Below are 25,531 nucleotides of genomic sequence, written 5' to 3' on the forward strand. Positions count from 1 at the left end.
GGTGGCAACAGAGGTGATCTTCCCTCAGAAAGAGAACACCCTGAGAATGGACACATGATTAACATTTATGAACTCAACAGGTTACATCTAGGAACACACACACAAACACACACACAGGTTTATACACATATGAAATATGAACAAATACATATGTACTAATGAGAAATGAGACCATATTAAGACAAGACAGGTGTCTTCAGAAAAGAATGGAAGGCGGGAAATGCAATAATTAAATTTCTGTCAGAAAAATAAACAACAAGATTTCTTTTGACAGTCATGAGGGGTGAGACAGAAAAGTGAAAATTTTCCTAAAAGCATAAACATATTAAGAGCATTGTATTCTGGTTCTGTTCTCTCTATGCATTTATCTCCCTTGTTCACGTTGCTTTAACAAACTGGAATGTTGCAAAGTGCCTAGGGACTATTGGGAGACTCAGGCTTCTGCCCACAGCTCTATAAACTGCTTTTCAATATGTACAGGCCCAGCATAGTAGGAAGTTCTGAAGTAAAAAAAGGAGCGTATAATGCAAAAGAAATATAAGAAATATAAGAATAATGCAATAACAAACTCTGATCTTCTTATCTGAAGAAAGGAACTGGGTAGACTGTTTGAAAATCTTAGATGGTGGGGCCGGCTGAGTTCTAAACCTTGATTTGCTTGGTGAACAAACTCCAAATTTAGACATTACCGATCTGGAGAATGGTAGGAGCTCATGAATATGATCAGATGTCATTTCTGTAACGATACCATATTTTATGACAAGGCTAAATACTACTTTCTTATGAAATTATGTTTAATCTTTCACTAAGTCAAATCATTCACAAAAATTACCTTGGTGGGCTGTAATAATCAGAGGAAGTCCCTTAATGAACAACTCCATCCTTAATGAAATTAAAGGACATCTGTGGGCTTTGAAGAGTGAGTTATATAAGCTGTCTATGTTGAAGGACATGACAGTGTGTTGATGGTACTCATAATCTGGGGGTTAGGCCAGGAGGTAGCTAATATATAGAAGGCACATATGAAGCAAATACATTTTAGCAACCTTGGAAACACTCTTCTTTACTTACTGAGATTAATACAGCCTCTTTTAGACAGTCCAATAAGGCTCTAATCAGAGTACATAGTCAAGCTATTTCTAGATTCCTGATGCTTGAAAACTATGACACACTACATATACACCACTTACTATGTCCAGATTTTGTTATGTGTGGTATAGCGATAGGAAAGTATGAAAGTAGTACACCAACTCTCATAAGGAATTTTCATTATGTATAATATCTCCAGCGGAAGGAGAAGCCCTTGGTCCTGCTAAACCTGGAACCCCCAGTGTAGGGGAATGTTGGGAGTAGGAAGTGGGGTAGTTGGGGGGACACCCTTATAAAAGAAGGGCAAGGAGATGGGATAGGGAACTTATGTCTGGGAAACCGGGAAAGGGAATAACATCTGAAATGTAAATAAAAAATAACCAATAAAATAATAAAATACAAAAAAGTAAAAATAAATAACTTCTCAGTGAAACTGGTGTTGAAAACTAATAGAGATCTTGAAGGGTTTGTAGTGATGAGGGAAATTAAGATCCTGGACTCAAAATTTTCTCAAATATTGACTACAAGTATCCCTACTATAAATACTTTCTAGACATCCTTCACCTATGGACTGTGTTATTACTTAAACTACAAGCCAGAAAGTCTAAGCACTTTTACATTTTCCTTCATGTGCATTCACACACAAACACATACTTAGGTCACACATACACACATGGGGTCAGGTACAAATTAATTCAACAGATGCATATTATACACACATGCAATCATTCCCATGCACATAAAAATATGGAGAGTGTTGCATTAGCCTTACAGCATGCATTTCCTCCTGCATCACCTCTGTGAAAGCTGTCTTCCTTCCCATTTTCTTCCCATTACTCATCGGTTTGTAAAATATACTTATGGCCACGCACTCTCCCGTGGTTGTAGAGCAGCGTACTTTTATCACGTTTATCATATCATAAACTAGCATGATGACAGTACTTTAATGCTCACTGTTGCATTATTAATGGGGGACAGTTTGCCTTTCCAGAAGGTTCCTGAGTTTGTTGTGATTCACAGTCATTATAGCCAATAAATATGATGTGGGTCAGATTGCAAGTGCAAAGGGCTGGGTGAACTCTGAATGACTTAGATATGCTTTGAACTTTTTCCCTCATTAAGTCAAGATTCTGGTTCAAAAATTGTGACTTGTAGTTCTGAAGTAACTATTTTTAATTCCATAAATGGTTATTCTCACATAAGAGAAGAAAACTGATTTATTCAAGAGAATTTTACCTTGTAGCTTTTGTACTAACTCTCTAAAATATATTAGCTGAATTACACAATGACATAGTTTAAGGAGGGACTACTGGTTAAAAGTTCAGTGGGTAAATGAAAATTCAGATGATATATTTTTATATCTGACATATCAGTTTGTCAAGTTGAGTTCAAAATCTCTTCCATGGATTAAATTCATATTCATATATACTTATATATTGCAGTTTAAAAACATGTAACTCCTAATGGTAAATACAAATACATAAAGAGCATGAATAGAAATAATTTCAATGAGGAGGTTACAAAGCTCCCTTGACAAATACCTAATATTCAGTCATGTTATAAAATAACAAAAATTCAAGTCAAAGTTTACTATCAAAATTAGCAAATATTTCCAAAAACCAATCTTTATATGGAAATGATAAAATAATGAACCTGTCTAGAAAATATATATCAATGCACTTAAAAATACATTTTTGATGAAGTTGTATAATTTTTTGATTTTTGTAATCTCTAAAAGGCAACATAACATAGTTATAATCTCCAATAAAGAAAGTAGATAAATGCAAGGACATTTCATTCTCAATCAGCTTAGAAAAACTCTGCTTTAAATACTACACAATTTAATGCATACTATGTCATTTTAACAGCAATAATGGAAAGTCTTGCTATTTTATATTACATATACACTCAAGTAATGCTTATGCTTATATTCTGAGTTATGTTTTGCATTTATTTTTATGGGAATTAATTTGAATTATTTCTATGTATACACATAATACATGTCCATTATAGGAAACTTTGAAAGTATAGTCACAAATAAAAAGGTAGAGAAATCTCAATGTAATATTTTAACATTAAATTATCATTGAACTGTAGTGTATATATGTGCATGTGCAAATGACTGTCTATTTGTGTGTATTCCACTGATTTGTGAATATTCCATCTTTATTGTAGAATTTGTGAAATCAAAAGTGATTTCTGAATATTGCAGATAGGAGATAACAGAGCTCACTTAGACGCACAGCATTTAGAAATTGTCTTGCTTAATATCAACTATATATTTCTTCTTTTTAAAATTTATGTATTCTACACTCATCTATTATATCCTGGTTGCAGTTTCCTGTCCTTCCACTACTCCTGGTCCCACAACACACCCTCTCCCCCAGATCCACTCCCCCCCTCTTCTCTTCAGAACAGAGCAGGCTGCCCAGGAATGTCAGCAGAATGTGGCATAACACGTTACAACTAAGACTAGGCACAAACACTCATATCAAGACTGGAAAAAGGCAACCCAGTAGGAGAAAAAGGGTCCCAAGAGCAGGTGAAAGAATCAGAGACACCCCCTATTCCCACTGTTAGGATCCCCACAAGAATACCAAGCTATACAACCATAACATATACATGCAGAAGGCCTAGTGCAGACCCATGCAGGCTCCATAATTTTGCTTCATTCTCAGCCCTTATGAGACCAGCTTAGTCGACTCTGTACGCCATGTTTTCATGGAGTCCTTGACCTCGTTGACTCCTAAAAAATTCTTTCCTTCTCTTTTTCTGTGGGCTTCCCAGAGCTCAGTCTAATATTTGGTTGTAGTTCTTCACAAACATTCACATCAGTTGCTGGCTAAGCCCTGGGGCCAGATGAGTGTGGCAGATGCAGATACCCAGTATACTGAGAACTGCTTAGAATCTACTAGGGTGACTCTAGTGAAGACTCCAAGTAATGGGGGATAGGGAGCCTGACTGGCCATCTTCTGCTATCAGGTAAGGTTTTCACTGGTGGGACCAGGACACCAACTGAGCCACAAAACCTTATAATTTGTCCTGTCTGCAAGAAGTGCTGAGGTCTAGGTGGCACAGAATTAGGGAGAATGGCCAAAAATGACAGGTCAAATGTGAGGGCCATGCTACAAAAGGGAGCCCATGTCCTACACTACCTGAATGGCCAGACACAGGAGGCTGGATAGCCCACCTAAGATAGAACTGACTACAACCAGCTAAAACAAAACAAGACAAATGAAAAATAAAAACAAAGCAAAACCAAAATCAACCAACCAAACAAACAAATGAACAAACACAATATGAAATGATTCCAAATGATAATCTGTTACACTCTTAGACTGGTAACTAGCCCAATCAACAAGTAGACATTTAACTGATATACATAGAGACACATCTTTAGCTTTGTTTAAACAAGTCTTTTTCCAAAGTCCTGGAAGTAAATTCAAAGCAATTTTACTGGTTGATTTTGTGTGTTAACTTAACACAAGCTGGAGTTACCACAGAGAAAAGAGCCTCCCTTGAAGAAATGCCTCTATGAGATCCAGCTGTAAGGCATTTTCTCAGCGATCAAGAGTGGGAGGACCCATTGTGGGTGGTGCCATTCCTAGGCTGGTAGACTTGTGTCCTATAATAGAGCAAGCTGAGAAAGCCAGGGGAAGCAAACTAGTAAGTAACATCTCCCCATCAGCATCTGCATCAGCTCCTGCTTCCTGACCTGCTTGAGGTCCAGTCCTGACTTCCTTTTGGTGATGAACAGCAATGCAAATGTGAAGCGGAATGAACCCTTTCCTCCACAACTTGCTTTTCTTGGTCATGATGTTTTGTGCAGGAACATAAACCCTGACTAAGACAGACTGATAACAGCATAGTGAGATATTCCTGTGACAACCTGACCATGTTTTGGGGAAGACTATAGAAGGACTTTGGAACTTTGAGCTACAAGAGCCACTGGGATGTTAAGAGCTCTGTGAGATGTTCCATAGGAGCTTGGAAGATAATGTTGAGGACAGTGCAGACGATGGAGGTCTGGCTTGTTAAATTTCAGAGGAAAGATAAAATCTCTTATCAGGGTTGTTGCTATTTTGACTGTGAAGATTCTGTGGTTTTGCTTACCTGGGGCTGAAGAATCAGCTGTGATTAATGAGATACCAAAGCAATAAAGTGAAACCTTTGCATTACTGGGACTATTGATGCTGGTCAGCTGGAGCTAAGAAATTAGTGGTGATTAAGAAAAGACCAGCATCATGAGGTGAAATCTTCTGAGAAGTGTTTTCTGAGAGCACAAAGAAGCTGTGTTCAAGAGATAGCTAAGGTTAGACCTTGTGCTGCAGCTAGACTTGGTGATGTGTAAGAGTAATCCAGGTGGTACTGGTTTTGAAGGCATAAAGTGGCCATGAAGAGAAACTGAGGCTTGGCACTGTGAGAGGCCATGGAAGGCCACTGGTGAAGGTTCAGACTCAGTTCCAGTTGATGGCCAAGGAGAGAAGGGGTCATGTAAAGAATTTGAGGCTTGGCACCATGAAAAGAGCCTATGAGTGGCTGTTAGTTAAGCTTAGTTGCAGCAGTACTGTCTTAGTCAGGGTCTCTAATCCTGCACAACACATCATGGCCAAGAAGCAAGTTGGGGAGGAAAGGGTTTATTCCGCTTAGACATTCATATTGCTGTTCATCACCAAAGGAAGTCAGGACTGGAACTCAAGCAGGTCAGGAAGCAGGAGCTGATGCAGAGGCCATGGCAGAATGTTGCTGACTGGTTTGCTTCTCCTGGCTTGCTCAGTTTGCTCTCTTATAGAACCCAGGACCACCAGGCTAGGGACAGCACCACCCACAATGGGCTGGGTCCTCCCCTTGATCTCTAGTTGAGAAAATGCCTTACAGCTGGGTCTCATGGAGGCATTTTCTCAGTTGAAGCTCCTTTCTCTGTGATAACTCCAGCTGATATCAAGTTAACACACAAAACCAGCCAGTACAGGTACCATGGGTTGATCACCAAGAACAGCAGCATCAGTGGAATAGATCAGCCTGAGCTTAGAGTGCTACAGAGGGCAGAGGTGGAGAAGGGACAACAGCCCTTTGGAGGAGAACAGAAGAGCATGAGTGATCCTAATGGTCTGTCCCTGGGCTGGTGGTCCTGGGTTCTATAAGAGAGCAAGCTGAGCAAGCCAGGGGAAGCAAGCCAGTAGATAACATCTCCCCATGGACTCTGCATCAACTCTTGCTTCCTGACCTGCTTGAGTTCCAGTCCTGACTTCCTTTGGTGATCAACAGCAATGTGGAAGTGTAAGCTGAATAAACCCTTTCCTCCTCACCTTGCTTCTTGGTCATGATGTTTTGTGCAGGAACACAAACCTTGATTAAAACAGCAGTATTAGACATCATGAATATATATTTCAACAACACACTAACCCAGCCCAACCCCATAGCAAATGAGGGTGAATGTATGAAGTTGCTTCTATTTTTCTCCCATTTCCAAATATTGTAATTATAATTTGGATTTGTATGAAGAATTTCACTTAAATCTATTTTTATATTTAATTTTCCTGTATTTACTGATTTTAGGGTTTATAATCATATCTTTGTAAGTTTCTGTATATCCCACTAATGCTGGTTTTCAGAGATCAGTGGCCCTTACATTTCTGGAACTAGAGGATGTTATGGTTTGCTTTATGTGACTGCTCAGATTCAAGCCTTAGCCCTCTGAAAGAGCAATAATTATTCTTTCTTTAATATTTAATTTGGTTAAGAGTATAATTACATCTTTCCCCCTTTCCTTCCTCCACACATTCTTGTATAATCCCCCTCGTTCTTTTTTTATTTTTGTGATATCATTTTGTTATTACACACACACACACACACACACACACGCACATGCACACACATGCATGTGTTTATGGAAGTTTAATGAAATAAAATTGTCTAAAGAGTTAAAATTTAACATATACTATTTTAGATCAATTAAATTAAAATTAAAGAGAAAAATAAAACAAAGAAAATCATATGTACACACACACACACAGGAATACATAAATACAACCTGATCAATCTGTATAATGTTATTGTACATAGGTTTTTCAGGGCTGAATTTTTTTTTTTTGCTAGTTTTTTTTTTTTATTAACTTGAGTATTTCTTATATACATTTCAAGTGTTATTCCCTTTCCCGGTTTCCGGGCAAACATCCCCCTGCCCCCTCCCCTTCCTTATGGGTGTTCCCCTCCCAACCCTCCCCCCATTGCCGCCCTCCCCCCATAGTCTAGTTCACTGGGGGTTCAGTCTTAGCAGGACCCAGGGCTTCCCCTTCCACTGGTGCTCTTACTAGGATATTCATTGCTACCTATGGGGTCAGAGTCCAGGGTCAGTCCATGTATAGTATTTAGGTAGTGGCTTAGTCCCTGGAAGCTCTGGTTGCTTGACATTGTTGTACTTTTGGGGTCTCGAGTCCCTTCAAGCTCTTCCAGTTCTTTCTCTGATTCCTTCAACGGGGGACCTATTCTCAGTTCAGTGGTTTGCTGCTGGCATTCGCCTCTGTATTTGCTGTATTCTGGCTGTGTCTCTCAGGAGCGATCTACATCCGGCTCCTGTCGGTCTGCACTTCTTTGCTTCATCCATCTTGTCTAATTGGGTGGCTGTATATGTATGGGCCACATGTGGGGCAGGCTCTGAATGGGTGTTCCTTCAGTCTCTGTTTTAATCTTTGCCTCTCCTTTCCCTGCCGAGGGTATTCTTTTTCCTCATTTAAAGAAGGAGTGAAGCATTCACATTTTGATCATCCGTCTTGAGTTTCGTTTGTTCTAGGGATCTAGGGTAATTCAAGCATTTGGGCTAATAGCCACTTATCAATGAGTGCATACCATGTATGTCTTTCTGTGATTGGGTTAGCTCACTCAGGATGATATTTTCCAGTTCCAACCATTTGCCTACGAATTTCATAAGCTCGTTGTTTTTGATAGCTGAGTAATATTCCATTGTGTAGATGTACCACATTTTCTGTATCCATTCCTCTGTTGAAGGGCATCTGGGTTCTTTCCAGTTTCTGGCTATTATAAATAAGACTGCGATGAACATAGTGGAGCACGTGTCTCTTTTATATGTTGAGGCATCTTTTGGGTATATGCCCAAGAGAGGTATAGCTGGATCCTCAGGCAGTTCAATGTCCAATTTTCTGAGGAACCTCCAGACTGATTTCCAGAATGGTTTTACCAGTCTGCAATCCCACCAACAATGGAGGAGTGTTCCTCTTTCTCCACATCCTCGCCAGCATCTGCTGTCACCTGAGTCTTTGATCTTAGCCATTCTCACTGGTGTGAGGTGAAATCTCAGGGTTGTTTTGATTTGCATTTCCCTTATGACTAAAGATGTTGAACAATTCTTTAGGTGTTTCTCAGCCATTCGGCATTCCTCAGCTGTGAATTCTTTGTTTAGCTCTGAACCCCATTTTTTAATAGGGTTATTTGTTTCCCTGCGGTCTAACTTCTTGAGTTCTTTGTATATTTTGGATATAAGGCCTCTATCTGTTGTAGGATTGGTAAAGATCTTTTCCCAATCTGTTGGTTGCCGTTTTGTCCTAACCACAGTGTCCTTTGCCTTACAGAAGCTTTGCAGTTTTATGAGATCCCATTTGTCGATTCTTGATCTTAGAGCGTAAGCCATTGGTGTTTTGTTCAGGAAATTTTTTCCAGTGCCCATGTGTTCCAGATGCTTCCCTAGTTTTTCTTCTATTAGTTTGAGTGTGTCTGGTTTGATGTGGAGGTCCTTGATCCAGTTGGACTTAAGCTTTGTACAGGGTGATAAGGATGGATCGATCTGCATTCTTCTACATGTTGCCCTCCAGTTGAACCAGCATCATTTGCTGAAGATGCTATCTTTTTTCCATTGGATGGTTTTGGCTCCTTTGTCAAAAATTAAGTGACCATAGGTGTGTGGGTTCATTTCTGGGTCTTCAATTCTATTCCATTGGTCTATCTGTCTGTCTCTGTACCAATACCATGCAGTTTTTATCACTATTGCTCTGTAATACTGCTTGAGTTCAGGGATAGTGATTCCAGGGCTGAATTTTAAGTATTAAGAAAACTATTGATACTCTTCCCTGAGGAAGATTCTGTCTCCTGCTCCCAGCATTCCTTAGTTGCCTGTAGTTCTTTCTGATGAGTCAGTGCCTCATAAAATCTTCTGACCCTGGTAATGGGTCTATGTTCTTGACTCTTCTCAGCTCATCTTTATGTTGTGACTTTATAGGTGTAACTTCTCGTGTTTATAGGAGACACATTCTCATACAGAGCCCCCTGTTCCTCTGGCTCTTGGAGTCTTTCTGCCTCCCTCCCTCCACAATGCACCCTGAACCTTAGGTGTAGATGTGTTTTCTAGACTTATCAATTATCATTGGGACCTTCGACTATGCTTTTGGTTAGGTTTGGTTTTCCGAAATGGTCTCTGTATGTTGCAAAGACGACTTTCCTTTATGAGAGGTATGAACTAAATTTTTCCCTGGGTATGAAAAAAGAACGTTTACAATTTGGTTAGGAGTTTTGCAGTTTAGTCAAATGGTGATACTAGGTTCTCCTCTAACATACATGACTCCACTAGTTCTAGTTACTTGGCTAAGTTTCTAGTAGCAGGAATGGATTCCATCTTGCTGAGTAAGTCTTAAGTCCAATTAGGTAACGATTAGTTACAGTCAATGTATGTGCGCCACTTCTGAATTCTCAAAATTGTTATGGCCTTCACTACTGTGTGGTTCCTACGTGTCCTCACTGGGTAAGAGTGTGAGCTGCATTCCTCCTTTGGGAGATTGTGTGATGCCTTCTAGGCCAAGGAAATACTCTTACTTACTCAGCTGTCCTTCCAGCCCCCCATTTAAATGATAACTATGGATGCTTTCAATAAAAAAAAGAACTTTCTTCTCTTTTCCTAAGCTTTCTTTGCTCCTCATTCTTTCTTTTATCTTCTTCTTCCCCATTCACTGTATACTAGTATTAACCTTTTGTTTTGATAATTTATTAAAGCTTCCATACTTTTTAAAGTTTATTGACTTTGAGGTATAATTATATATACCTTATGAATTTATAAACTATAGTTTATCATTGATCATTTTTTTATCTTTATTAACTTGAGTATTTCTTATTTACATTTTGATTGTCGTTCCCTTTCCTGGTTTCAGGGCCAACATCCCCCTAACCCCTCCCCTGTCCTACTCTATGGGTGTTCCCCTCCCCATTCTACCCCCATTTCTGCCTTCCCCCTAACAATCATGTTCACTGGGGGTTCAGTCTTGGCAGGACCAAGGGCCTCCCCTTCCACCGGTGCTCTTACTGGGCTATTCATTGCTACCTATGAGGTTGGAGCCCAGGGTCAGTCCATGTATAGTCTTTGGGTAGTGGCTTAGTCCCTGGAAGCTCTGGTTGGTCCGCATTGTTGTTCATATGGGATCTCAAGCCCCTTCAAGCTCCTTCAGTCCTTTCTCTGAATCCTTCAACGGGGGTCCCATTCTCAGTTCAGTGGTTTGCTGCTGGCATTTGCCTATGTATTTGCAGTATTCTGGCTGTGTCTCTCAGGAGAGATCTACATCTGGTTCCTGTCGGCCTGCACTTCTTTGCTTCATCCATCTTATCTAGTTTGGTGGCTGTATATGTATGGGCCACATGTGAAGCATTCACATTTTGGTCATCCTTCTTGAGATTCATGTGTTCTGTGCATCTAGGGTAATTCGAGCATTTGGGCTAATATCCACTTAGCAATGAGTGCATACCATGTGTGTTTTGCTGTGATTGGGTTACCTCACTAAGGATGATATTTTCCAGTTCCATCCATTTGTCTACGAATTTCATAAAGTCATTGTTTTTGATAGCTGAGTAATATTCCATTGTGTAGATGTACCACATTTTCTGTATCCATTCCTCTGTTGAAGGGCATCTGGGTTCTTTCCAGCTTCTGGCTATTATAAATAAGGCTGCTATGAACACAGTGGAGCATGTGTCTTTGTTATATGTTGGGGCATCTTTTGGGTATATGCCCAAGAGAGGTATAGCTGGGTCCTCAGGTAGTTCAATTTTCTGAAGAACCTCCAGACCGATTTTCAGAATGGTTGTACCAGTCTGCAATCCCACCAACAATGGAGGAGTGTTCCTCTTTCTCCACATCCTCGCCAGCATCTGCTGTCACCTTAGTTTTTGATCTTAGTCATTCTTACTGGTCTGAGGTGCAATCTCAGGGTTGTTTTGATTTGCATTTCCCTTATGACTAAAGATGTTGAACATTTCTTTAGGTCTTTCTCAGCCATTCGGCATTCCTCAGCTGTGAATTCTTTGCTTAGCTCTGAACCCCATTTTTAATAGGGTTATTTGTCTCCCTGCGGTCTAACTTCTTGAGTTCTTTGTATATTTTGGATATAAGCCTTCTGTCAGTTGTAGGATTGGTAAAGATCTTTTCCCAATCTGTTGGTTGCTGTTTTGTCCTAACAACAGTGTCCTTTGCCTTACAGAAGCTTTGCAGTTTTATGAAATCCCATTTGTCAATTCTTGATCTTAGAGCATAAGCCATTGGTGTTTTGTTCAGGAAATTTTCTTTGCTTCCCCACTTTTTCTTCTGTTAGTTTGAGTGTATCTGGTTTGATGTGGAGGTCCTTGATGATCATTCTTTTTTTTTTGTTGTTGTTGTTTATAATGAAATTAGTCTTATAGTTGTAAATAGAAATCTACAAAAATGATTTGAAAATAGCTTAAGTATTAGCTACTTGCTTTAACAATTACTTAAGTAAAACTTAAATTTTCAATTCAGAGGACATATGGAATATTAAACAAATTTATGTTACATTCATCAGCAACCATCTATTTAAACAATAAAGGAATTAAATTTTAAACTTACCAAATGGTCATTTGGTAGGAGGAAGATCCAATACGTATGAAATCACTGGCTTCATGAATTTTAATTACAGAGAATGTGCTAGAAGACATCCAGGCTAATTTTAAACACCACGACAACAAAGCTTCTAAAACTATCATTCAAGGTTGTTGGATCTAGAAAAGAGAATGAATGTTTAAATCTAATTAGGACTTGAGCCCACCAAGATCTCCTAAGGATTTTCTGGTTGAGATGAACATCAGATATATGTTTATATCCATTCAAATTTATAGTATCTCACTTCCTCTTTATTGGGTAGTACTTGTCTAAGAAATTATTTGTAGGATATAGGATAATAAAAATGCCAAGGGTAGGTAGATTGAGTGGATGATTGTTGTCCTTCCTCGGCCCTCATCTGTGAGGTGTATGTGCAAACCCATGGGAGTTTATTAACTTCTACAGACCTCGTGAGGTCAGAGGTTGGTGATGGGATCTGTTTTTCAAGCTCTCATTTATATTTGGCTGTTCTGGTATTTGCTATGTAGTTGGGGTGACTTCTAACTCATAGAAATCCTCCTGCCTCTGCTTCTCCACTGATGGGTTTAAAAGCTTGTGTTACCATGCCCAGGTTTGTTTGTCTTATTTTTCACACAGTCTCTTAGTGAATTTAAAGTTTGCCATTTTGCCTGGACATGATGGTCAGTGAACGCCTTTGTTCTCTCTTGTGTGTACCTAGTATATGTGTGTTGCAGAGATATTTCAAAATATATGTTTTTCCATGAGTGATGGGTACCTTTGAAACTTCAAAAACAAGAAATTCTATTTTTTCTAAACAATAGGGCTGATTTTATAGAGAACGTTTTTCCGGAAATGAATCACATAATACACAAGCCCACATATATCTAAAATTAACAGATCATAATTAAGAGTATTAAACTTGTCCTGAATAAGAATTTAGTTCTTAGAAACTGCTTTATCAAACACTAAATTTAATTAGAAAGTGGTTTTCAAATTTTATGAGCTCTAATTTTTCTGTGCACGTGAACTATAGTGCTAACTTACAATAAAGCAGGAGGAGAGTGTGAGTTGGTCCATCAGCATCAAACAGTGGACTAAGTGTATGTTGGAAATTGTTTTATTTTACTCGTACCATTACATCACGTTCTAAAAGCAAGATAATCAGGACATGAACACAAAGAAGTAAATAGAGACATCCATAAACATATAAAAATCAAAACCCTGAACGCACACAGTTTCACCTAAGAGATATTGAGCTTGTACTTCGTGTGTGTAGAATGTATGCTACATGGGAAACAATATAGAAAAGGAAGGAAGGAGTAGAAAATAGATGTTGGGAAGTTAAACTGATATAAAACCCTGGATTAGTCACTGTCCAACATTTTCAGGGCTTCATTCTAACAATGAATGCAAGTTAACACTTGCCTCTTAGCATGCCTAAATTTTAAATGACTGGCCATAGCAAGTGTTGATAGTGAAATAAAGGATTAGAACCTTCACACATAAGGCAGTAGGATGTAAAATGTAAAAATGGCCTTGGGATGAAGTTTAGCATTTTAATAAGTAGGTATTCATACACCTTGGAGGGGGTCATGACATTAAACTGCTAGATCATTTACCAAAAGGTAAATAGCACATTTTTATACAGGGGAAAGTTGTTATGAGACATATGGGTGGTTATAGAGGAAGCAAGTTTCTTATTCACGGTTGCCACTATCTAGAGAAAACTGTAACACGAATTTCACAGAAAAACATTCAATTTTAAAAAGGAGGAATGTTTTCCTGTAGTGGCTGGTTTTGTGTGTCAGCTTTGACACAAGCTCATCACAAGTCATGACACAAGTCATCAGAGAAGGAGCCTCAGTTAAGGAAATGCCTCCAAGAGATCCAGCTGTGAAACATTTTTCTCAATTAATGATCAGTGGGGGAAGGTCAGTTCCATTGTGCATGACAATCCCTGGCTTGGGAATCCTGGGTTCTTACAGGAAAGGAGGGTGTGAAGCCATGTGAAGCAGCAGGGTAAGCAGCATCCCTCCATGACCTCTGTGTCAGCTCATGCCTCTAGGATCCTGCCCTCTTTGTGTTCCTGTTCTTACGTCCTTAAGGTGATGAACAGCAATGTGGACTTGTAAGCCAAATGATCCCTTTCCTCTCCATCGGGCTTTATTTTCATGGTATTATGTTGCAGCAACAGAAACCCTAAGACAATTATGTAATTTATTTCATTAAAATTTGGTGATGATAATGATTAGATTCAGAATAAGATTGTTAGAAGGGGCAGAGTTAAACTTCAATTCTTCATTTCTGAGCATCATGGACAACCTGACAGTCAGTTAAAAACTGTGTTACTTCTGTAGAATGTGGAAGACTTGTGGCTAACAATCTTAAAATTCAGATGCATGCTCTTTCCCCCCTTCCTCTTCAGCTCTTGGAAAATAACTTTTCAGTATAAAACTTTCCTCTGAAAGGAGATTCCCATAAACATATAATTTGTAGAGAATAGCATGGGCTAAATCAGATCTGGAACATTGGATAATTGCTCTGTGCTAAACATTATGCTAGTTGGGCTATGGATTTGTCTAACCACTAATTTCAATTTTAGCTTTGCCCAACACTGAGGCTTACAATGAGCCATAGTGGAATTTTTTTTAATGTCTCAAAATTTTCTGCTCTTCCCTAGATAGCTGATACCTCATTCAACCTCAAGGTTAAGGGGAAGAAAGGATGGGAATACATGTGAACTCATTGCACAGCCTAACTTGACAAAGTGCGTTAGTGGTGATAGTGCTCACTGTTTACAAACATTTCATCTGATGACTTCATTACGTGAATTTCAGTTTTCCCAGTACTTAAACAACTTTAACTCAATAAGGATTTTCATTAGTTATATTTATACTCACTATGAAAAAGTAAATAACTCAAGCTCTTACCACCAAAATTTCAGCACGGAAACACCAATATCAGTACAGCCATTCCTTAAAAATTCACTTTTCCCAGTTGACCATTTGTGTGTTATGATGTTTACATATGTCCCATGACAGGGAGAAATATGTTTCTGGTAGGCATGAACATATAAATGTAAATGTTGTTTGCCAACTCTTAAGACCTGGAAGATTAGTCTAGCTGTTCTAATCCTAAATGCTACAAAGAAAATAACTAGCTATGTATAGAGAAAGCAGTCACAAATAACCCCTGAAAAACCTAAAATTTTATAATAGTTATCCAGTTGCATTAGTCAATCCATATGTGTTTGAGATCATATATGATACCTTAGGAAAACACTATAGCCACAGTGGCAAACCAAGAAAACTAAAGCATTCTTCTAAGGTGCTTATTTTAATCTAATGGGAGTGGTTATAAAGAGACATGGATAATATATAGTATGACAAACAGAGTGAAAGCAATGGAGGCGTCAAGTGGAAAAGATAAAAGGCAACTGCAGGCCAGGGAGCCATGTCTTCATCTGTGTGGAGAACCCAGAAGTAAAGAGAAAGGCTAATGTCAGAGCTTTGACAATCATGACAAGTAAGAGAACAGCAAAACATGCCCAGACTGACATCTGTGTGGGATCGGGAAATCAAGGTCAGACAGATTACACTCTCAGATTCATGACGTGCTAAAGTATCCTAAAAAGAGTATTGTTTCCTAACTTCGGGTTTTGTTAAAAGGAAGCCCATTGAAAGTACGGAATGCTTTTCATCTTTCCTAAGAAGATACTCCTGTGTTCTTTAAGATTCCTACACATTCTCCTGCAAAGTCTCATCACAGGACACAGTATTAGCTTATATCGGAATACATATTTCCAAGATCAATTGTACGTGTCTTCTGGATAGCTTTTCCCTACTTAATTGATTTTGAAGATTTACTTCATTAGTAGAATAGTCAACTCAAGCACAGATGCCATCGAAGGTGGAACCAGGAAATGCAGATCTGAGTACCACACCATTCTCTTGATTACATGCAGTTCCTAAGATGTCTAAGCGACATCATCCCTATCTAAAGTCGGGTACACTAAAGGCAGCCTTGCCTATTTTCTTCAATGATTATACCTTATCGAGTGTGGTGGTTTGAATAATGCTTGGCACTATCAGAAAGTATGGCCCCATTTAAGTAGGTATGGCTTTGTTAGAGGAAACATGACACTGCGGGGGTGGCCTTTGAGACCCTCCTTCTAGCCACGTGGAAGCCAGTATTCTCCTGCTTGCCTTCAGAACAAGATGTAAAACTCTCAGCTCCTCCAGCACCATGCCTGTCTGGATGCTGCCATGCTTCCTGCCATGATGATAATGGGCTGAACCTCTGAACCTGTAAGGTAGCCCCAATTAAATGTTATCCTGTATAAGAGTTGCATTGCTTGTCTCTGCACCACAATGGAAACCCTAACCGAGACAGTAAATTATCTGGAGCAGAGTTAATCATCAGTGTGATCTTACTTTAAAAATACGTCCTCAAATTAATTGAAATTATAAAAATAATTTAAAACAGCAGCTAATTTTACTATATAAATGAGAAAATTACCTAATTTACTCATTATACTTGCAGAATCAGTGTTAAACAGTTTGATCTCAATATTAAGCTGAGAAAAAAGTGTGACTTTTTTTATTATTCTTCTCCTAAGTTAAGATTATTAACCTAAAAGTTAAAAAAATACAAAAATAATTATGTTAACATCATATATTTTGATTCTATATTTCCTTCCTTTTCAGTCATCTCCTGATTATTACCTACTGGGATAATTTGAATGAAAATGGCCTCTAGGGTTATAGGGAGTGGCTCTGTTAAAAGGTGTGGCCTTGTAGTAGGTGTGGAATTGTTGGAGGAAGCGTGTTGTCACTGGGAAGGGGGGGGGTGTCATTGAGGTCTCAGATGCTCAATCTAGGCCCAGTGTGGCATTCCCTTCCAGCTATCTGCTGATTGAGATGTAGCATTCTCAGCTAATTCTTCACCATCACATCTCCCTGCACATCGCCATGATTCCCACCATGGCAATAATGGATTAAACCTCTAAAGTGTGAAGCCAGTCCCAATAAAATGTTTTCCTTTATAAGAGTTGTCGTGCACATGGTTTTTCTTCACAGCAATAAAACCCTAAGTAAGATAACCCCAAACATAATGTCAATATTACATTAAGACTTAGTTATCCCTAATCATTGCTGCTTATGTATTGTGTGGTAAGCAGTTAAATCATATTATATAAATAATTTTGTCTTCTCTTAATATGTCTGAAAAACATTTAAGATGAGCTATCTATCTATAATTTTGAGTTAAAAACCTTCCCTCAAGGCAATTGTTATAAATTATTTTAACCTAGTAAAATTTGTCAGCCATACACTGTCATAATTAATTTTGGTATAAAGAAGCACAATGACCATGGCAATTTTTGGAAGAAAGAGTTTATTGGGGTAAACAGTTCTACAGTATTAGAGTCCATGAAAATTGTGGCAGGAAGCATGACAGTAGGCAGGCAGGTGTTGTTCTTGAGGAGTATCTGAGAGGTTATATCCTTATGTATAAGTTGGAGATAGAGAGAGCTAATTGGAAATCCTATGGGCTTTTGAAACCTTAACGTTCACCCCAGTCACATACCTCTTCCAGCAAGAGCACACCTTCAATCCTTCCCATATATATCCAGCAACTGGGGACCAAGCAAATATATGAGAATACATTCTCTTTCAGAAAATCACAGTCTACTCTGTGACCCTGATTGACTTGTGGCCATATCATAATACAAAATGCATTAGTCCAATTAAAAATCCTCATATTCTTTGACAGCTCAACAAACCGTTTTATAAAGTCCAAAGTCTTTTTTGAGACTCAAGGTTATCTCTTAGCTGTGACCCCCCCTGTAAAATCAGAAAAGAAAATACATGCTTTCAACATACAATGGCACGAATAATATATTAGCGTCCCACAATGGAGGAACTGGGAAATAATGAGGAAATATTGGACCTGCAAAAAATCAAACAGGATGAAGGCCAAATCTTGTTTTTCATGTTTGAGAGCAAAGAGCTTAGATGTCTCAATACTTCCAGATTTGTTGACTACAACACCTCTCCCTCCCCCCACCTCTCTCTCTCTCTCTCTCTCTCTCTCTCTCAGTTTGGTTCCACTCCCTATTTACAGCTGTCATTAGCTCTAGTGTCTCCAACATACTCCAGGCTTAATTACACAGCTTGAAGCAAATGGGCTATTTGGGAGCCCATTCCAGGCCTGTCCTATACCTGGTCAGAGCAGCTTTTCTTAACTGTGAAGGAAGACTCCATAGCTCTTTACTCCCGCACTCATTTTACTCAAAGCCAGAACCATCTAACCAGTGTTGCCCAACTCTAATGTCTAGTCATGATGTAAACTGACCCCTCGGTGAATTGCATCTGTATAAGTTTTATACCCTTACTTTCCTTTGCTGAATATTCTTTCATTTGTTTTAGGAGCAGAAGGTTCCTTACGCATTTCCTTTTTAAAAATTCAGAATTTAAGCTCCAGGCGTCTTGTCCTGAAGGCAAGAATTCCTTTATTCTATTCTACGTCAAACCGTTCTGTAGATTTCTCATATCTGAGAATAAGCCTTGTTCTCCTCGTGTTCTATCTCTCCTCTAATTGTGCGTTTTGTGTTTCTTTTGCCAGCTTGTTCCTTTTCATTGTAGATCTGCATAAGAGTGATTACTAATAGCCAAACAACAAAGCCAAGATCAGCTGTCTCGAAATTTCCTCTGCCAAAGAAATTAGTTCCAAATCTCTTCGATTTAGCCTCATATGGATTCTTAGGACAAGGGAGGAAGGCAGACACATTATTGTCAGAACATCACAAGAATGCCTTTTGACCCAGAAGCTAATGTTGTTTCCCTCTGAAACCTCTTTAGTTGAGCCCCCATAATCTACATTGCCATCAGCATGACTGTCTTCCAAGCTTCTATTTGGATAGTCCAGTAATCCTTGCTACATCAGTCAATATCATTAGCTGCTTTTCTAGTCCATAGTTCCAAAGTCATCTGTGTTCCTCCAAACACCAGGTCTGCCCCAAGAGTATTCCACTTCCTGGTGCCAAATTTGTCTTAGTTGCTTTTTTATTGTTGTAAAATGACACCATGGACAAGGCAACTCATAAAAGAAAAGTTTACTGTGCCTTACAGTTTCAGATGGTGAGAACATGAACATGACAGGGAGGATAGAATCAGGCGGGCAGGCAGGCAGGCAGGCAGGCAGGCAGGCAGGCAGGCAGGCAGGCAGGCAGGCAGGCAGGCAGGCAAGCAAGCATGGTGCTCTATCAGTAGTGGATTGATTATAGCATTAGGTACAATAGGAGGCAGAGAAAGCTAATTGATAATTGTTTGGAATTTTGAAAATTCAAAGCCCATCCTTAATGACATACCTCTTTCAGCAAAGCTAGACCTCATAATCTTTCCCAAACATTTCCACTAAGTACAGACAATGTATTCAAATAGATGAGCAGGGGTTGGGGATTTAGCTCAGTGGTAGAGCGCTTGCCTAGGAAGCACAAGGCCTTGGGTTCGGTCCCCAGCTCTGAAAAAAAAAGAACCAAAAGAAAAAAAAAACCTCTCAAATAGATGAGCATATGACAATCATTCTCATTTAGATCACTACACCAGTTCTCTTCATATTAGTCCTTTCTTTTCATCCATAGCCACTTTTCCTTCATGCTACTCTGTCAATGCCCTATGCTATACTGGTGAATTTTCAGTTCTTTCTTAAAGTCGTTAGTTTTGACTAACAAATTTTTATTTTCTGAGTTTTGTACTAATAGTGATTACCCTAAAATAAAGATAAAACTATAAAACTGAAGCCTAGAAAAATGAAATAATTCTGACAAATGCCAGACCAAAATATATTTGAAATATCAAGCTATAATGAATGTTTTGATTGACTTTTATATTGTTTATTTGTTACATGAGTTTATATTTCCACAGTATAAAATAAAGGAAGAATGGTACAATTATTTTGTATCCAAGAGATCCTTTCTAAGATAGGTGGAGATAAAATTATTGTTGTCTGATTGAATAATTGCCTACCTGGCTACTCTGGAGTTATGTGTTCACTTATATAGTCTATATTATTGATATATACTCTGTAAAGGGAATACTATGATATATTATCATTTTAGCTTTATTATAAATCCTTAGCATTGTGAAAGTGTATCTGAAGTTGAAGCCACATATTCTATATCAGTTTCTTTTCATGGAAATTCATTAAAAAAACTATGTTGTCAAATTTAATAAAACAGCACAATAATGATAATGATAATATGGTTATCTTTAAAATGGTCTTGTCTGGCACACCCACACTAAATATCCTTTATTGTCCCATCACAGAATCACTGTAATTCTAAAATTAAAAATTGTTATACCTATCTTAGTATGCCATATACATACATACATACATACATACATACATGCATGCATACATGGCAGGGAGAGGGGAAAAGGGGAGGAAGAAAAAGAGAGGAAGAAAGAGAGATATAGACAAAGAGTGTGTGAGAGAGATCTTTGTATTCTCATCTTATCATAATATACAGTTTTCTTTAAAGTTTTTACTGTTCATTGATGACAAATTGACTTATATATTAACCATGTGTTCTGTAGAGAATTTTTTAAAAAGTATGGAACCTACATCCTGTGTAAAGTATGGTATGGTGGCTATACTTTGGGAGACACTATCTGAGAGAGAAAAGAAAATCATAAGTTATAAACATAGAGATTATGATCAGGGTCTGAAGTAATAAATACATCAGGAGCACTGAGAAGAGCACCATTCTGATAGTGTAAGGTCCTGAAGAGACTTCAGAGAAACAAGTATAGAACCAGGCATTGGTTTTAAGACATCATAGTTTTCCATGAAGAACTGAATAATTTGGGTATAAAATATAAAGACTTTTCTTATGATACTAGAGAAACTTAAAAACTCTATCTGAATTTTGACAATTATTTTGTGATATTAAAATATATTAAGCAGCTATCATCATACATGAAATATTAAGCTGAACCTATATTTCTATTCCTGTGACTTTTGCATGCCTCACTCTCATACATTCTTTCAGTGAATCATCAATTCCGATGATTATTTATTTTCTTAGCAGGTACACATAAAAGGATCTTAAATTGAGATTTAATTTAGAACAACATTTGGTTTGCTGTATAATCATGTACATTCCATTTTATGTTTTAGAAACTATTGTTCTTAAAAGAAATCAAAATCTTCCACTGAACATCAAATGTATCCACATCTCAGAACATTTACAGACAGCTTTTATTGTTTATAAAAGCACAAAATCAGCACCATCTTATAAAATAAACCACATTTATACGTAGTTTGCTTATCAACATGTTGGTTTCTGAACAATCTAACCAGTTTTGTTAGACTGTAAAAGATTACAATATACTTTACTCTAGCTTTTATTCATATTATTCATATAATTTTCTCATTTATTTAATATTTACAAAAAGCTACTCTTAGGAATTGTAATACTACACTTGAGGATTTGCTAATAGCGACAATTGGACAAATATTCTATATTATGTCATATTTAAGTAGAAAATTGAGTTGAAATAAAGTTTTTTATTGTTAAAGTTCTTTTCTATTTCTAATACGGACAAATTTTTAAAGGGAAAAATTCTGAACCTGTGCCGTGAATATGTTTTAAATAAATATCTGTCTCCTATTATGTGCTGTATTATTAGAAAAGAAAACAACAACATCCTTCACTTTTGTGTTTCAAATTCAGGTCAGGGGGAACTCTTAACATAGCTCGATTCTATAAAAATATAACAATGGAAATGATAAAAGCTACCAAGGGCTTGAGAAGCTGCCATGCCATCAGATGCTATTCTGTGAAGAACGTTGGCTAAATGTTAAAGACTGGAAATTTGAAAGTAAACTTTCACTTAGCAATGTCTTTTGATAGCTGCCTACACTATGCAACACGCTGCTCAAGTAAGATAAGGAGGAGTTGCTTCTCATGATGTGGGAGAAGGTTTTATTGTCACTCTAATTAATTAATTAATGTGCTTATCATAAATTGAACCAAGTAGACTTTCTGACTAAAATTGTTAACTGTAGCTATTTGTAATCCTTAGTACCAAAATTTCAGCCTTGATATATTTCAAAGCTCTCTTTTGGTAGAAGGCGAGGAGGCTGATGTTCTTGGTAAAGGAAACTTTTGTATAATGGAAAGATCAAATTGAAAAGATAACCTTGAGTTAAAGGAGAGTCAGCAGGAATGGAGCCTTGTGTCCTCATAAAAAGAGCATGCTAGTCAGCATGTTGTCCGAATACATGAAAATTACTCCACTATGTTCATAGCAGCCTTATTTGAATAGCCAGAAGCTGGAAAGAACCCAGTTGTCCCTCAACTGAAGAATACATAACAGAAAATATGGTTCATTTACACAGTGGAAGACCATTCAGCTATTAAAAATGGGGACATCATGAATTTTGCAGGCGAATGGATGGAAGTAGAACATATGGTCCTGAGTGAGGTAGCCCAGACTGAAAAGGACATGCATGGTGTGTACTCGCCCGTAAGTAGATGTTAGCCTCCAAGTTCAGAATACCCATGATACAACTCACTGACCATATGAAGTTTAATAAGAAGGAAGGCCCAAGTGTAGATACCTCAATCCCACTTAGGAGGGGAAGGAAATACTCACAGGAGGCAGAGGGAGGGAGGGACTTGGGTGGGAGAGGGGAGGGGAGGGAAAAGGGGCGCAGGACCAGGAATGGAGGGAGACAGGAGAGAAGTCCAGAGAGCAAGGAGAATGAATGGAAATATGCTGCAGTGGGGTGGTGCTGGGGGAAGGGGGCAGGTCTAGAAAGTCCCAGAGACCTTGGAAGTTGAGATGCTCTCAGGACTCAGTGGGGATAACCTTATCTGAAATGCCCAACAGCGGGGAAATGGAACAGGAAGAGACCACCTCCAGTAGATAGACATGGCCCCCAGTTGACGCATGGGGCCACCCACCCACCTTCAATATTTTTTTCTTTTTTTTTTTAAACCCAGAAATTTTCCTGTCTAAAGGAAATGCAGGGACAAAAATAAAGCAGAGACTGAAGGAGAGGCCATCAGTGACTGGCCCAATTTGGGATCTATTCCATGCACAGGCACCAAACCTTAATACTCTTACTGATGCCATGTTGTGCTTTCAGACAGACGCCCAACGTGACTGTTCTCTGAGGTCTGGGATCCCTGTGGCAAAGTTAGGGGAAGGACTGAAGGAGCTGAAGGGGATGGCAACCCCACAGGAAGAGCAACAGTATCAACTAACCTGGACCCCTCAGACCTCCCAGAGATTAAACCACGAACCAAAGAGCATCCATGCACTGGTCTGTGGTCCCTGGCACATATGTAGCAGAGGACTGCCTTGTCTGGCCTCAGTGGGCGAGGATGTGTATAATCCTGTAGAAACTTAATGCCGCAGGGAAGAGAAATGCTGGTGCAGTTGAGGTGGTGGTGGTGGGGTGCATAGGGGAGCACCCTCTTGGAAGCAAAGGAGAGATAAGAAGGGATGAAGAACTCAGGGCAGGGAGGCTGGGAAGGGGGGCAATATTTGAAATGTAAATAAGTAAAATAATTTAATAAAAACATGGGGAGGTGAATGACATTTGGAGGTGTCTTTCTCACCTCTGAGCAGACCAAGCCTGTTCCCCAACAGGACTGGACTCTCCTTTCTCACACCAGTGATCCCCAATGAATGTCGGGAGTCCATGCCTATTAAAAAACAAAGGAAAAGAAAAGGAGGCAATTATGAGCTTCACTACAACCAAGTTTGGCCCTATGTTTGTTAATGTCCTATGTAGCTGTAGACTTAACTGCAGACTAAGACATTTTAGCTTGTAAGATCTAGAAAATTAAGCACATACCTGAATATACTGAAGAAAGCAATATTTGGCAATTTACTGGAATTAAATTTAATCAAATCAAACTTTAGATCATTGTTAAATTTTTTAACTTTTTCCTTGTTTTCTTCTTCTTTTTTTTTTTTTTGTATTTCAGATAACTCACAAGTGAAATACAGTGATTGTCTTAAATTCAAATGTTTAGGCTAACAACATATTTTTTCATTGGAAAGTCAGTTGTGTTGGATGGTATTTTGCTGGGGCAAATGCCTGAAGGAGTTGTTTTTCTTAAACTGGATACAGGTGAAAGACTAAGGTAGACTCACAAAGGACGCTGAAGCAGACACAGGAGAGCGGACGTTCTGCTAAAGGAAGAAAGGATACATTGTGAAGGAGGCTTTGCCAACAACATGCATGTATTGGTCCGCCTTACACTGTGTAGTTGAGCTGCATTTGTGAGGACTCTGTGGACTCTGGCTTGCCTTGCTGGTACAGCTAGCTGTATGATGCTTGCAGCTCTCACTTCTCTGACCTTCGCTTCTCTGAGAGACGCACAGCAGAGAATTTCTGGTGCTCCTCCTGGTTGCTCTTGTTGACTCCAGCCAAGGCTAAGGCCTGGCTGTCTGCTAGGTCATGTCGCCACTGTTTCTAACCCGACTCAACCAAACTGGACGGCTGGTGTATCCGTAAAGTGTTTGCGAGTGGATCGAGCTGCCACTGCTAACCTGTGAATTGAACTGCCTATTTCCAAACAACACAGACAGGAATTGCTCCAAAAAAGCTTTTCTAAACAGGTCCACTTTTCCCATATCCTTTCTTTTCCACTACCTCTGATGCATGGTGGGCTACAAGGGAGGTTAAAGCGTTTAAGAACCGTCATTAAAAATAGGATTTGGAGTCACTAAAGTGACACCTTTTAAAAATTTTTCTCTCACATCTAAATCCTGAATGCAGTTTCTCTTCTTCCCTCCTATCGCCCAGTCTCTCTCACCAGGCACCTCACCTCTCACCCCACCACCCTGCCTGCCTTCAGAAAGGACCACGCTCACAGGCACATCAGTTAAACAGGCCACAACAACTACAATAAGACCACACCCACCCCATCACACGGAAGCTAGACCACACCCACCCCATCACACGGAAGCTAGGCCACACCCACCCCATCACACGGAAGCTAGACCACACCCACCCCATCACACGGAAGCTAGACCACACCCACACCATCACACGGAAGCTGGACCACACCCACACCATCACACGGAAGCTGGGCCACACCCACCCCATCACACGGAAGCTAGACCACACCCACCCCATCACACGGAAGCTAGGCCACACCCACCCCATCACACGGAAGCTAGACCACACCCACACCATCACACGGAAGCTAGACCACACCCACACCATCACACGGAAGCTGGACCACACCCACACCATCACACGGAAGCTGGGCCACACCCACCCCATCACACGGAAGCTAGACCACACCCACCCCATCACACGGAAGCTAGACCACACCCACCCCATCACGCGGAAGCTAGGCCACACCCACCCCATCACACGGAAGCTAGGCCACACCCACCCCATCACACGGAAGCTAGACCACACCCACCCCATCACACGGAAGCTAGACCACACCCACCCCATCACACGGAAGCTAGACCACACCCACCCCATCACACGGAAGCTGGGCCAGGCAACCCCTTAGGAGACAAAATGTCCCACAAGCAGGCAAAGGAGTCAGAG

The 25,531-nt window shown here is 39.4% G+C and overlaps 1 long non-coding RNA gene across 1 annotated transcript; it reads right to left on the reverse strand.

The window, feature by feature from the left end:
- Window positions 1-10,348: 10,348 nt before the first annotated feature.
- On the reverse strand, window positions 10,349-25,136 carry LOC134480420 (uncharacterized). Its single transcript, XR_010054879.1, has 3 exons — window positions 23,574-25,136; window positions 11,948-12,099; window positions 10,349-11,777 (listed from the first exon to the last, which is right to left on the reverse strand). It is a non-coding gene; the product is annotated as an uncharacterized LOC134480420 (long non-coding RNA).
- Window positions 25,137-25,531: the final 395 nt, after the last annotated feature.

This window comes from Rattus norvegicus, chromosome 9, assembly GCF_036323735.1.
Source record: "Rattus norvegicus strain BN/NHsdMcwi chromosome 9, GRCr8, whole genome shotgun sequence".
Lineage (NCBI taxonomy): Eukaryota > Metazoa > Chordata > Mammalia > Rodentia > Muridae > Rattus > Rattus norvegicus.